This window comes from Bombus pascuorum, chromosome 4 (assembly GCF_905332965.1).
Source record: "Bombus pascuorum chromosome 4, iyBomPasc1.1, whole genome shotgun sequence".
Lineage (NCBI taxonomy): Eukaryota > Metazoa > Arthropoda > Insecta > Hymenoptera > Apidae > Bombus > Bombus pascuorum.
The window spans coordinates 2,094,180-2,107,723 of NC_083491.1; the positions used below are offsets into that span (position 1 = coordinate 2,094,180).

The window sequence follows — 13,544 nt, forward strand, 5'->3', positions numbered from 1 at the left end:
ATTAAATCTGATCGGTATTACGTTCTAACTTTCTCTGTTTCGTGAGTCTTTTGTTTAAAATATTTGTCAAAAATTAAAGATTAAAAATTAACCGATAGTTTTATACAGATTTTATAAAATTCGGAATAAACGTATTTCAAATGAAAATCTTGTACCTCGACAGAAAGAAGAAGAAGAAGAAGAAGGATATTTATTTTCAACCGTAGCAGAGTATTTAACGCTAGATAAGGTTTCAGAAATAGCACGTAATTCAGCTTTCTTTTCCTAATCTAAATAAAAACTGATAAGTGCCGACTTCATTTCACTGCAACATTACTTTATCATTATCCTAAATACACTACACGTTCCATTCGTTCGTACTTGCCTACCCATACATCGTTCAACTCTATCTCGCGATAACTCAGGCTCGTACGTCAAGCGGCTGACAAGATATCGCCTCGTACTACTTGCCTGACAAAACGTAATTCATTACTATTTTACAAGGATAAAATCTAACATTATCGTTACCTTCAAATAGAATTTTAAACATAGTATACACTCGTATTGCGCGTCGTAATTTCTTTTGCTTTTAATTTTTAATTGCACACGCGCCTCTCGTAATACGCGAAGCATAAAACGCAAAACGTAAGGAAGTTTGGATAAATACGAAATAGTCGTTGAGGCTCGGTTACGAGGACATACACGCGGCATGCAATGGCCAGGCTGACGTGCTTCTGAAAATTATAAATTCCAGCTCATATTTTATTGCGCGAGGGATGAAAAGTCGTGCAGACGCATCTGGCGTGAACGGTCGGGTCCGCAGTGGCAAAAGGCATAATTTGTCGGACGACAAGGGCGGTGCGCGTCGGGCCAGTGAAATTTTTAATTCCTTGCGAGGAAACGCGGAGAAAAGCCGGGGCTCGTTTGTTGCCGGGCAATTACTCCTGTGCAATACGGCATAATGGATGCGTGGAGACGTAGAAAAACGACTAGACAGAAAGAACAGTTACGCTACCGCTCCGGAGTATCTGCACATTTGCTTGCTTCTCTTAAGATGTACTTTAATTACGAGATTACGGACGAATCAAACTACGATACTTTCGTCGTTTACGACCATCGCATCTACGGTGTAGTAGACAAAAGTGTTCGAATACTTTTCGCAGGAGACTTTTATGCATAGTTTTGCTCATAAGCGTTAGAACAGCTACCGATTGGTCATTAATTTGTACACTTTGGTAAAATTCACATACTATTGCTATGAATCGTTTAAATGTCCGAATACTTAAGAGTGCAGCCTTTTCGCATAAGAAACTTGAATATTTTTCTCGTATCAAACGAGGGAACACGATGATATTTTTCCACGATTTTCGTGAAAGAGGGTTAACAAATCTGATTTAACAAAATTAAGCCAGCGCACCGTACGGAGCTTAGAGTTTAAGGAAGAAATGAACTTATGGAACAGGATTTTACTCTGCAAAGCGGTGCAAGTGGCTGGGAGTTAAAAAATTAATTTTTTCCCCGGTAGGATTAAAGCAAATGTCTACGCCTTTCGTTGGATAAAATCTTGGTCTCTTTTTCCTTTCCATACAAAAGTTCTTTTTTAATATTTACGTTATTCGCGTTGTTTCAGCAACTCTTTACCCGTTTCTCGTTGCCGGCACGGGTTTCCGTAATTACTTCCACCAATAGATTTTCATTTGACGGGACGCTAGCCGCAAATTGAGCAGCTGATTCGTTGCGGTGGCTTTAATGAAAACATATTTCGCATATTTCAAATTTTCTATGTAAATATTTTTCGGCTATCGATCGAAGACCACACGGACAATGTACGACAAGTTCGTTCTCGTTGATTTTCTGACATTTGTGTCGCTTGTTAATTAAAAAGAATTACTTTTTAATTCGTATAAAATAATCGAAACTGAATGAATATTAACATAGATATATACGTAACAGTTGATGTTAGTAATACTTTTTAAATGTTCAATTTAAATGTAAACGATAACGACGCATATTTGACCTCGAAATCAAACTGAAAGATATTTTGTACGTGAAATTCAAACACAAATGAAATATTTGTTAATAAAATATGGTAGTAAATATTTGTTAAAGATAACTTTGTGGCTTTATTGCAGAAATAGCGAGTAAAATTCCAGGAGAAACGAAGATAGCAAAAGAAAAGGGGGATTTATCGTGCGTTTCCAACCTGGTAAGTTTCAATGCCAGCCATATATCATTCTACAATAGCAAAATAATATTTTTCGACACAATACGTTAACATTGTTAACAAAATGAAAAATTCTAAACATTATCTGCATCTACCTTTTCCTTTCTGTCTGCTTAAAACTTCTCTGTAACGTTTCAAAGTATTACACAGAACTTGAAAGAAGTTACGAAAAAATTGTCGCGCTCGTACATCACCCTATTCTATCTATTGTTTCGCTAACAAAAGTTTTCCTACGTTGACACGTAGGATTCCATTACATTTCCCTCGAAACGTATCCAACGTGAGAAAGGAACAATCCTGTATGATGTACGACGAGAATATTCCGATTTCGAGCGTTACGTACGCGACCAAGGAAAACTCGTGTCCCGTTTCACATCTGCGGCCCTCGAATTTCACCGAAATTCTCGCACCTATGTCTCCGAGCCTCGAAACAACCTTCTATCGTCCGTTGTTCGTCTACGACTCGATTACGACGCGATAAAAGTGGACTAGCCGAGGAAAATTTACGCCATCGCGTCGCTATTAAGAAGCTGTCGAAGTTAATAGCGGCAATTCGTTTTTGGCTACAGTCGACTCCCAACTTTCTCGTTCACTTCCTCCTACCCCTCGCTTCCCTTTGACTTTAACTCCGCCAGAAACCAGCCAGTTACCGTAACAGCTTCTCTCGAGAAGTCGGACGACACACTTGCCTTTTCCACTTGCCGCCACTGTGACTGCTTCAACTACTGAAATACTCTCGTCGCAGTTCCTCGGGTACAGGACAAATACGATTGAATAATATTGTTTACGTTTGAGCATAGTTAATTTTTTGCCGATTACAGAAGCATGGAATTCTGAAGGATATTCGAATATGTAAAAAGTGATTTTTTTAATAATTCTTGCAGAATAAATACGAACAACGAATACACAATCCTGTTAACGAACGAGTATATTTGATTCTTTAGTGGTTAAAGAAGGAGTAGAATTCTGAAGAAGGAAGTGGAAGATCCGATGTATGAGATATTGAATAAAGCAATGTCAATTATATTTCATGACTAGAGGCTAAGAACGAAGACTGGCGTTACATTTAAAGCCTTTTCCAAGCTATGGTTAACTTTAATTGTAAATTCTCTCTGTCAAGCTCTCTCTAAAATTCCATTTCCCAAATATGTTCTTACAACTTTTTACTCTTTGACATCAACAATTATTTATTCTTCCTTTACCCCTTGCACTCGACCAAGACTATTCCTACACCATGATATCGTAGTATTAACTAATTTTGTATATCGCAGTATATTCAACTAATTTTGAAAGATTTACATCTTCAAACCCAACAGATTGTTTCCATTTTCCATTTGTTTATATCGAAAATCGCCTTATTTATATTCAACAGCGCAATTGATAAGTAAAATTTGTCAGCCTGTAGATCACGATGAAATAATTTAATGAAAGGTTCGAAAGTGATTCGCGTCACATGGACGTGGAATTTTATACCGCTGGAAGGATCCAACTCACATAAACTGCGAACAATTTCATCGTGATCTCGATTAATTCGGTCGTTTCTAGATTTCCGGGATTCTCAAGGATGAAGAGACGGGAGGGGCTTGTAATTGAACAGAGTCCAATGCATGTCGGATAGCCAGAATTTTCAGGCGGCCACCTAATTCAACGCGAATCGATGTCTCGAGTTGAAACCGATGCCAGGAGGCCGGCACAATCCAGGAAACGGGTTTCCCTGCATTTCAGACACTCCTACGTGCTTCCCGCTAACAGATTGCCTGTGTTCTCCGAATCGACGCGCTTAGCTTAGGATTATTTAGCTTTGGGATTGAATGCTGATTTGGCGCAATGGTATCGGTGAGCAGTTTCGTTCGAACGAACGTTTCGTGGATGACGCTATAGCTTATGTGGTTTCGTTTTACGACGAAAGATAAATCGTTTGGACTTGTAATTTAAAGTGACAGGGTACAGATTCTATGGAAATTTTATAGAATAATATACACTGTAAAAATACCATTATCATTGCCAATGTGTTGGTCGCCGTATTTCTTCGTTTTTCGTTGAAACAATTATTTACGTAAACTGGAACAATATATTCGAATGTGATAATCCATCGACACGCAATAATACCGCAACGAATGAAAGCGATATACAATTCGTAAAAAAACGAAATTTTAATTTCTTTATCCGTAGATAACGATCGTTCTATAGAAAATTGGAAAGCAGCATCGGCGTTATCCAATTTTTGGAAGTTTAAACGTTTCCAATGGCAAGAGTGATCTCCTTTAATAGCACCAGAGGGAAATTGCACGTGCTCGTCCCCGTTGAAAATTTCGAGCGCAGCAAAGTGTAATACAATGCGCGTGTTAAAATGAACGCTCACGTTCCGTATAAATCCGGCCAATTTTTCCCAGGATCGCGTACGCAATAAACATTGATCAGGCTCGTTCTTTAGCCCGTGACGCTATAAAATACCGTGAAAACGAATACGAAAATCGGTCGTTCGATCGATCGTCGTTTTGCATTCTCCGTTCGAAAGCCTATGCTTTAAGACGCGCACGTGCTGTGGAAACACATGTGTTTTGGCAGATTTTCCCCTTTTCAAGAATTCAATATTTGGTAGATATAACAGTAGGAAGGACATTGTTCGAATAAAATCCAATGGTACAAAAATCCAATGCGATAATGTACGGTGTCATTGTATTTTCCTTTGCAACGTCCCGAAAAACCTTCCTAATTTCTTCAAACGGACGAAACTTTAAGATGAAACGTTAGGACCCGAAGAAGAGCGAAAAAGAACACTCGTTAAACGGACGAAAGGGTGGCGCCAAAACAGAAGCAATCGTAAAGTCGTCAACGTGAAATAGGAAATGCTCTTTCTCCATCGATCTGCATAAAATGGAATTTCAGTTGCGTGTTATTGAAACGAACGAAGAACTGTGATCGGCGCAGGTTATTCAGAAGTTTATACGTCTCGATGGCATTGTATCTGGCATCTATTATTTCGAACCGGCACCGATAGGCCATGCCAAAGTGGCCTGGCAGCATTGAAAGATCAACACACGTTATTATGTATCATGTACACGTATTATGTATGTAGTCCTTACGGCTAACTCGCACAGGGTCGTACTACTAGCTAGCTGACTACGAGGTAACTTCGGTTTTCTCCAGTTGGCGATCAGCTCCGGCCACTGTACCAGGACTCTTACAATTCCCAGCTAGGACAACACAATGCATACAGAGAAGGGAAACTACTTTATGCGGAACTCGAGGTACGCGGGGAAATTGCATTTATAGCGGAGCACCGAGGAACTGCACGTATGTCTCTGTTGTGGACAGTTGTTGTAATTGTTTGATTTATATGAAAATTGGAAACACAGCATGAGCTGACCTCTCCGGTGACTGACGTAATAAGTCTGGGTTTGTTGTACGCTGATTCTACTTAAGGGAATCTCGATGGCTGTCCGATTTAGTCGAATTTATTTCTATACCATTATCGATTTCCGTGAAAAGAATTGCGAATGATCGTGTTGCAAAATTTTATTCACAAAGTACGATCATCTTAAAAATCGTTTAAAGTAAAATGAAAGAAGAAAAGATTCGTCGATTCAATTACGAATATCTCATTCCTGTCTTTGATTTACCACATCTGTACCGTTTTATTCGAATTTGATTTCATTAGTATCGCGAAATAAGATTTTAAACACGGAGAAAATACAAAAAAAAGGCTACAGAAACTTGCATAGAATTTTTACATAAAGGTTACTGGAATAGAATTTTTTTTGCATAGAATTTTCCTAAAAATTTTCTATTCACGCAACGAATATAAAGCGAAATACTATAGAAACTTCAATAAAATTTCCATATAAAGGGATTTTTTTATATTTCATATTCTCTTCGTGGTTGTTTCCCCGTTGAAACTATTTTATCTGGAATTAGTATTGGAAATGGTATTATCGAAATCAATAACGTCAATGTCAATATGACGTTAGAATGGTGAACGTTGAGAAACACGAACGATACGACTACTCGGCTTACGGCCGACGAAAACGCGGGATTTCGACCATGCGCGGTTTTCAAGCCAGCAAATCATTGCGGGGAAACGTAGGACAGTGTGCAATTACATCAAGCTTTAGTGAACTAACCCATGGTTGCCCGGACGATTGGAAATCCCCGGGTCAGGTACGTGGCGTCGACCACCTACGTACTATTAGGTGCTCACCTAGCTGGATCGTGCACACGCGATTTAGCCGGACGTTGTAGATAAATTTCTGCAGACGCCTGACCATTCCCCCAGACCCGTAATCCTCCGATTACACGATCAAATCGGCAGCAACATAAAAAGTAAGGGCCTCTTGTTCGCTTTTAATGAGTTAGCCCGAAAGAACGATCGCTTTCCGATTTTCCCTGAGATTTCCTTGGAAACACACCATTGCGAACAAAATATAACTCCGTTTTATTCATACGGTTTTGTTTCACTGACGGTGACGTTGTTCGCTCTTTAAATTAATCCATTGTGTATCACGGGAGGAGCACGCGCAGGTTGTCAGACATAGTAACGTAAATTTCAAAGCTTAAACGTTATCACACAGAACGTGGTTTGAAATATTTGTCTCGTATAAAAAGATTTAGAGATTGGGCCGGAAGGCATAATCGTTATACCGTTGGATCGAGCTACTTGTCGCGTTAAGTTCATGGTACGCGTATTGATTAATTTATATCGTCTAGAGACATCCTGCTTTAGACTAAGAACTTCTAATCTCAATGGAAGCCTGTAACACAGCTGAAGATAATTCCTATAATTAATCTTCTTACGTGGGATTTGCTTCGAGATGCAACAAATAATTTAGAAATAATATTCGGAATTCCTATGGAGGGAAAGTCAAAAATACGCCTATTGTTTCGTATTAAACGCAGATTTCTAATATCATTAAGAAAATATACAATATATATAATAGACATTATAATACAATAGACATACAGACAGGAGATTGTCTCTCAAACGAAAGAAGAATCTTTTAAAAGCTTCATCCATACGACCCGAACCAAAGCTGCCCTTACAGGAAAAAGAACAAAATATCTTTCTCTCGCATATAGCATAAGCACCAGCGATATATGTATAGCGAATAAACACGAAGACAAGCCAACTGCGATTTTTTCCAAGCGTGATATCAACTTGCCGGACAATCGTACCATACGAGGCAGCGTTTCCAGACGGCGGACGTCGACAATAAGCACACGCGCGCAACGGTATAAAAACGCGATTAACCCCGGGTCGAGCCGTAATCGCGAGTCATAAATAAAATCGCATCACGCGTAATATCTGCTCGTACGAATCGCTGGCCGTGACTAATGTCCTGCCTCGTTAGATGCAAAGCCGGCTCGTTTGCGGATTACTGGCGTCTTTTGTGTTGGCACGAATCGGCCAGCGCCGTAACCAAAGGGAGAACTAAAAAAAAAAAAAAAGAAAAAAAAGAAAATGGAGCGAAACGAAGGAAAGAAGGGAACACTCCGTTAACCTAAGTCTACATCCTTCAGCGTGGCAATAAAGACGGCTAAGCGAATAACGAAACAGAAACCACGAGAACATTTCGCAGGGAACCTTAGCCAACGTTTGCCGGATGCTAGAATGCCAAAGGACCTTGGAATGCGTACAAACTGCTTGGATAAGGAGAGCACACGTTGGTGCTGGTGTCATGGAAGCTTCTCTTTGAGCTGCTGATGCGTTACGGAGTTCCGTATTGCGAAAGTATAACGGAGAAGAACAATAGAAAAGCTTCTCGAAAATAGAAGAAATAGGGGAGCATACGGGTAGCAAAGGCGCTTCCAATGAAAACTGGGAGAAATGTGTCGTGTTTGGTGAATAACTCCGAAATGAAACATCAAACACATTGAACGAAACTATCGGTATATGCTGAATCGCGTATTGTATTTCTATTTGTATCCGCTATATTTTGCTGCCGAGTATGCACGCTTAAAATAGATACATTTGTACGTTGGATAGATACGAGGTTCCTACGTCTTTGCATTTGGCGCGTTGCGTCATCATCGATGATGAGACGAATTATTATCCGTATATCGTATATTCATCGAACTTTGTCTCTGTGTCGCGATTAATTCTTTTATCAAATATATTCAGTCTCAAGATTGTATATAGTGGTGTTATTACTTATTCCAAATCGATGAGCAAGGACGCTTGTGTCTGTACCAAACGAATTGATCGCTGCCGATATCCCTGCAAACCTCCTAAACCAGTTCCTCCGAACACGAAAACATTCGAAAACGATCGAAACTCGCAGCTTACCGAAGTAAATCGAAGCCGACAAACAATGTGTCAAAACATCAAACAGCCGCCTGGACCGGAACGATAACAATTAACCGTCGTTAATTCCCGCTAACGAGGGACAATATTGGCGAACAGGCGGCTAGAAGTTCGCCGGAGAGTCAATCCAATTAGCGAACGCTGCGATCTCGTCTTGGAGGTCGCGTAGCGACGCAATGCCATCCAACATCCGTCGTATAAATTCGAGCTTCCCACTCGAACGTCGCTCGAGGCCGTGGTAGTTCACCGTCGCGTCGTTTTCGCTTGCATCCGGTGCGATTCGCCTCGAGGCAGCGAAGAGTCTCGGAACTTGCATTGTAAACCAAAGGGGAATTGGCCAGGAAGCTCCGAATTTCTGTCTTTAGTCACGTAGTCGAAGGACGATCCGTAGCTTTGTTAAGCAGCCTGTCCTTGGCTCCTGCGAAATCTTCCTCCGAAGCGGATACAAACAATACCTTGTGGGGATTTGTCTCGATTGCCCCCGTAATAGTTCGCTACTACCCTCTGTGATCGTTTATGCGAACCGTTTGGCTTAAATTTGATAGTTTATTTGGTAGTTTATTAGACTGGCTGTTGGCGTAGAGTGTTTGCATTCGGATTATAGGATAGTTGGCGTTGTATCGCAGCATTATGGAATAATGTAAATTATTATTTATCAAAAGACACAATATATGTGCTTAGTATAGATTCTCACGTTATAAATTATCCTAAACCAATAGTATCATGAGTTTCCAATGATCTCCAAAAGCTGTATTATATATTTACTGCCTATCGTTTGTTGAGTCTCGTCCAATAATTAATAGAACAGAATAACGCGAACCAATGGTACTATAAATTCCCAGCGTGTTTCGAAATTTATCGAAGGATATTTCGAAGGACGCAGGATATTCGTCCTTAATAGATTCTCGCGTTAGAAGTTTTACTGCAACCGTCATCTTAATATCATTAGCAAGAGATTCGGTACATCTACGAAACGACGTTTGGGAAAGTCTGATTACAAGCGAACGATTCTCAAGCTTTCGGCTATTGACGAACGAGATTCCACGGGATATTTAAATTTAGTTCTTTGAGTACGTAATTGAAATTTACCGAATTCACAGACTCAATGAGACCATGACTGAAACAGTTCGTTGGCGAATAGTATGACAGTGCGTAAATGATATTAAGTAAAGGAAGTTCCTCCACGAATTTGTACTTTAACTGCGTGATATTAGATAAGAGCAAGTGGAATCTTCATAACTGACGTTTAGTTCGAAGCACTGAATATCTCAGAATGGATATTGAATTTCAGTTCGTTTCAGGCACGTCGGAACCGTGGAAATCTGATTAGAAGAATTACAGAAACACTCTGTATGCATCTTGAAATAGTAATCGAGGAAACGTGGAAAAGCGGCTTGAACAATTATTAATACATGTAATGAGCACATACGTGTAATACAGCCGAATAAAATCTATTAAGAGAAGAAGACTAGAAAAATAAAGATAAATGGAGAAATATAAACCTTCGTCCCTCGAAATGGCAAATAAGGTGAATTAATTTAAAGAGGAAGTTTAAAAAATTATTTATTCTTATTTCGCGCACGATCGTTATTTGTTCCAGAATATACCTCTTTTAATGGAGGAAAAAATTGTGAAGCTAGATAAAAACGAAAAAAAAAGATGAAAACTGCTATTCGCTATAACAGGAGGTAGCAAAACGCGTTCGTCGAAGGTATTCGTCATATTCTCGATGGAACTGTTGATTGACGAGGAAAGTCACTTCTGATGGTGAATTTTCTGGGATGCATTTCAATCTATCTGCCTTTTCCGGCTGTCTATTATTCCGAATAGAAGGAATCCTTCAGCGGTAAATGGATGGTATACATAAGTCTCGGTCGAAAGGAAATTCCACGGATGAGAGCGGTTACGTGACTAAAAACTGGCTGTCCGTATGCACGGTATCGAGAAAAAGTTTCCGATAATTTTCCCTATTCCTTGTAGAAGCTACCTTTACGAGCTATTTTTATGACGTGTCTTCCTCTTTATCAAAATCGGGGCCCATCGACGATACGTAATTTTTTAAGTTGGAACTCTTCAGATGCGTTTGGATTATTTTATCCGTTAACTAATTTTTATTACAACAGCGTTAGACTCTTTTACCTCGCATTTTTACTAGCGTAAATTAGTTAATAAATGTAAAATTACTTTCCACGTTGATCTTTTCTAAAACAAGAAGGTAGGCTAACGAAAAAATTTTATATCGATCAGGCATTAAGTTTATAAGACACGCTCGACTTTACGTGTACTTTAACGAGTGATTGACCAATTAAACGATAAATGTATTTATTTTTTATAAATATTTTTATACAAAAAACCTGACCTACAACTTTAGCGGAACGAGTTCAAACGAATATTTCGATGTAGGAATAATCTGGCTTGATTTATATGCGATTTTCTCTGTATGAACAAACAGGAAGATTGAACGTCGCTAAGAGTATTCACAGCAAAAGTGGATGCACCTAAGCGAACAGCGTATAGTACGTGCAGAATTAACTGCTAGCTACCGATAACTTCATGCTCGTGCGCATGACTAACGTCATTACACCGTGGATGAGCAACGAAGACGCGATCAAAAGAGATAACGCCCGTAGACCTCGATCCCGCTGGAAGATTTTGTCGTTACGATAAACGCAACCGATGCACAGTCAGCTGGTGCATGAAGCTAATGCTGCATACACGATGTCCCATTTTAGTCCGTAAATAGATGTATACCATCGTTAGAAGCCATTCTACGAGAGGCACGATTATCAAACGATTGAAATAAAAGCAAGACTTCTTTTAAGGCATACGGAAATACGGAAAGCAACTTGGATAATTTAAGATCGCGAAATTGTTTAAACTTTCTTAGTAGAGAAAAAGGAATAAGTATGTACAGTTGCGATAAAATGTAGAACTTGCTCCATTCTCTTAATGTCTAGAATTAAACTTTATAAATGCCTTTCTAAGGTCTTGTTTGAGCGATTCACAAAGAAAAGAATATTTATTCGTGTTGAGAATTGTGGGTCTTAATTGCCGAAATAAAAGTAGAGGAACACTAAGGTTACACTTAGAGTTCATATTAAAATAGTTTTAGATTTATTTAATAAACGATTTCCAGGATCTTCGTCGATATACATTCGCACGCGACTCGGCACTCTTTTTGTCTCACCATCTTCTATACAACACTGCCAACGGAACAGTTGCATTCTTCTGTTTTACGAGACGCTGTGCACGTACATATTTCCACTCATATTCACATACGTGTGTCACTACTACGCGGCCAATCTAGTCTAGCGCATAAAATTATACGTATCTGAGTACTTTTTTTTTTTTTTTTTTTTTTTTTTTAACGTTTATTGTCCAAGAAGATGAGTATTACATGTGTATGTTATTCACAATAAACAATGAATTTCGGTTGTAGGGTGGATTAGGCAAAAGTACCGATACGCGTCGGTACGACGTAGCCATGGTCTAATATGTGTCGTGGGTTTTCGGTTTTTGCGTTTATTTTTTTGTTTTTTTGGGTTTAAGTCGCATTGGTGCGTGATTTTTGAGTATTCTTGTGTGTGTTGTATTTTGTCCTGAAACTTGGCCGCAAAACAGGACTCCTCGGTGTATTACTTTTATGCGTTGTGGGATTTTGGGGGGGGGTGAGTGGGAAGGGGAGGGGGGAACGTATCTGAGTACAATTCTGTTAAAGTGAGCGTCACTTCTGAGAAGTTTTCTCAAGCGCTGAGGCCATCGATAGCGCATGGACAAAAAAATGCGTCGAGGACAGACCATAAGCGGTACGTATGCGACGTTGGCTTCAGGGTTCTTTCAGTCTCAGGGTAACATTGCTAGCGAGAGGATTTGGATCGGCTTACATTGTATTTCACATTTTGTACTTTATTATTCACAATATATATATATGCTTACAATACCTTACAATTTACACACGCATTTCTTTAATTCCACATACACCGAATAACCTTAACAAATTCAATAATAAGATCTAGAAAATATCGATACAACGAAATCGTACACTCACACCGTAAAATAGTCTTCCTGTTAAATGTGACATCCGCGATGCAAGACTATCGATCACCCACATAATCATAGAGCGTCCTATATACAACGAGGGAAGGTAGAGGTATAACGTGGACGATAATCTTAAGGATATCCCCTCATCGATCCCGTTCCAACAAAAGACCGTCGGATTTCGTAAAATTACGATATTGAAGAGAATTTAGTAATCCATCGAATATAAAAATAAACGCTAATCGCGATAAGTAGACGATATCACTTCAAACAGAATAAATTTTTTTTTTTTATTTTATTTTGGTTATTTTACAATTTGTCCTTGTGGACATTTGGTAAAGTGTTATATCTTGTTGGTGAAGAAAAAAAAATATAAATAAAAAATAAATATAGCATGTGGGCGGCTACCCCCAGCGGGGTGCCAGCTTCGTTTTTTCTAAGTTATATCTTTTATGAAAACAGAATAAATGTAATTAATAATTTCTTAGAAATTCTACAAAGTATCTACGATATCGCTATGATAAATATCAATAAGTATGCAGAATAGAAGACAAATATCCAGCCCATCCATTAACAAAATTCCACGCGAAATCGACGCATAATGCTCTGCAGGTTCCCCTGGAGTCCTATTCAAGCACTCAGCGAGAGGCGTTCATTCAAAACTCTAACAAGTCTCGCAGGCCGAGCACGTAGCGCGTAATTCACTATACTTTTCTCGTGGTAGTTTCCACGAAGCTCGTCCCGACTCGCGGCCAGTTGCCCCATTGTCTTCTACCATCGTCGATGATCTCCTCCCACCGTTTCCTTTATCTTTTAACCGTGGAGGGAAAACTTCTTGGCGCGTTTATCAGCGCAACAATGACGGCGAATATCGGCGAGTGGATGCGTTTTCATAAGTTGCTGGGCGCTGATATTAAGAGGAGAGGCTTCCGGTAAATTTATAGGTAACCGGTTAACGACCGCGTGAAACGCATCGGATCGCTGACGGAACGTTCCTTCGCG

The 13,544-nt window shown here is 39.4% G+C and overlaps 1 protein-coding gene across 6 annotated transcripts in view; it reads left to right on the forward strand.

Annotated features, from left to right (window-relative positions):
* LOC132906223 (neuroligin-4, Y-linked-like) overlaps window positions 1–13,544 on the forward strand; it is a 374,014-nt gene that overhangs the window by 237,860 nt on the left and 122,610 nt on the right. For 4 of the 6 annotated variants that reach the window (XM_060958211.1, XM_060958209.1, XM_060958210.1 and 1 more), the window contains exon 2: window positions 2,112–2,185. The exons of the other annotated variants lie outside the window; for them this stretch is intronic. The gene's annotated coding sequence lies outside the window, so the exon portion shown is untranslated. The remainder of the gene's footprint in view (window positions 1–2,111; window positions 2,186–13,544) is intronic. 6 annotated transcript variants of the gene reach the window in all.